Consider the following 2,341-nt stretch of genomic DNA (forward strand, 5'->3'; position numbering starts at 1 on the left):
CTGTGCTCTCCACCTCCATTCTTGCCACCGTTCCTGGTCACTACTTCAATATCTTATACTTCCACATATTATAACTTTTTAACGATTTGAAAGATTCTTTTGATTTTTTGGTAGTGAGTAGTCAGTTGAGCTTTCGCTCTATTTTTATTTGATTGTTTAGCTAAGTATTCATTCTCTTCATTCACCCTGGCTCTAGCATAATTTACAGTTCAAAAGTCGTACCATTATTTACAGACAATATATTGTTTATGGACGACTAAGACAAATATAAGCACCAGTTGACACAAGGCCAGGATGGAAGAAAAACTTGAAAGGAAGCAGGAGGCTGCAACGATGCGGAGGTGTATCCTTTCACTGGTAACCGAACGGCTCTTTATATAGCTCTTGCATAGGCCCATAAACTACTGCACAGAACTAGCACACGGTGATAGAGACCCGACAGTACAACTTGTGCGAACAGTAGGAACGAGCATCACGCGCTTCCTATTCCTTATACTACTACTCCACCCACAAAAGCTATGTCTCAAGCACCAAAGATTTTCTCCAAGAACAGTTAAAGATTGCGCGTATATAGATAAGAGCGGATTCCAGTTTTTACCCACTAATCTATCAGTTTTGACATTAATTGCCCCATTTATCAGCATTTCATCCATTATACCCCATTACGTGGAAGTGTTGCTAGATTTTAGCCCATTCCAATTTTTGTAAGCATTCTTAACGGTGGATCCTGATTGTCAGGTCTGTGTGGCTAACTATTCGCATGTATACCCATTAGCATGATTAGTGTACTAATCACTTGACATTAACACCAAAAACCACAAAGGGCATAGATGTCCTTTTGATGGAAGGAGTGGCCTACACAAGCACCCAAACGCCAACACAAGCCGAAGTCGTCGACTAGTATCGATGCTGACCATGGTGCCCTCGACTAGTATCGATGCTGACCATGGTGCCCTCGACTAGATCTTGAACTTGAACAAACCACCAAGGAATCTCTTGAGGAGACTTTTGCTCTAGAATTGTCTAGAGTGAAGGAATCTACTGATAGAGCTCTTGAGGTGGCCAATGTTTTTGAAACTAAAAATGCTAAGCTTGAAGTTGCTCATGCTAGACTCCTTGAGGATTTTGAGCACCTCGAAAATGGCTCAAGGGTTATCAAGGGTGAGCTCATCAAACTCACCGAGTCTCATGCTCAACTTGAAGCTTCTTATTTAAAAGAGCTTGCCAAGTTGCCTTCTCCTCTTGTTGTTAATGATGATGCTTGTGCTACTAATTCTATTACTTGTGAAGCATCCATTTTGAAGGATAATGTTGAGCTATGGGCTCAACTTGAGGTGCTATCTTGCAATTATGGGAAATTGGAAGAAAGTCATGAAAAGCTCTCAAGCTCTCATGATGATCTTCTAGTATCCCATAGTGTGCTAAAGATAGCTCATGAGGCCATGATTGCTAAGGTAACATATAGTGAGCCTCATGTGGATACTAGCACTACTTCTAGTCAAAATAGTATATTGCCATGTGCTAGTCCTTGTAATTCATCTACTCACAATGTTGGTACATCTTGTGATGAATTGCTTTCCCTGCCTTGTTGCTCTAACGATGAAGCTTATACTTCCTCTAGTACTTGTGTTGAGACTAACCATGTAGAGGAAATCAAAGAGCTCAAGGCCCAAGTCACTTCTTTGAAGAAAGACTTGGAAAAGTGTCATGAAGGGAAATCGACACTCAACATCTTGAGTGTGCAAAAATCCCCCAATGACAAAGGTGGACTTGGATTCAACTCCAATAAGAAAAAGAAGTCCAAGATGAACAAAAAGAAGGGCCAATAACAAGTCAAGAATTCGGCCAAGATTGTTTGCTTCAAGTGCAAAGTAGAAGGGCATCATGTTAGATCTTGCCCATTGAAGAAGAACGCCATTAGTGTCAAGCAACAAGGGAAGAGGGCACAAGTTCAATCACATGCTCAACCTCAAGTTGAAGAAAGGCCTCTTCCCAAGAAGACTCAAGTTAATGCTTCTCAAGTTGAGAAATCAAGTGAGAAGAAAGTGAAGAGTAGACGTTGCTACCTATGCCATGAGAAAGGTCACCTCGCTTCTTCATGCACTAGTGGTAACTTATCCAACCCAATTATTATTGATGATGTCTATTCTCTTGGGAAGGATAAGGTTGGCAATGTGGTTGCCAAGTTTGTTGGTACTCAAAATGGATTGAAGCAAACGACCATTTGGGTAGCCAAGCCTATTGTGACTAATCTCTTAGGACCCAACTTGGTTGGGGACCAACTAGCTCAAACTTGATCAATAGGTGTTGTTGGAGGTCATTGGAGACTTGGCTACATTAT

The sequence above is a fragment of the Triticum dicoccoides genome, unplaced genomic scaffold, assembly GCF_002162155.2.
Source record: "Triticum dicoccoides isolate Atlit2015 ecotype Zavitan unplaced genomic scaffold, WEW_v2.0 scaffold16575, whole genome shotgun sequence".
Lineage (NCBI taxonomy): Eukaryota > Viridiplantae > Streptophyta > Magnoliopsida > Poales > Poaceae > Triticum > Triticum dicoccoides.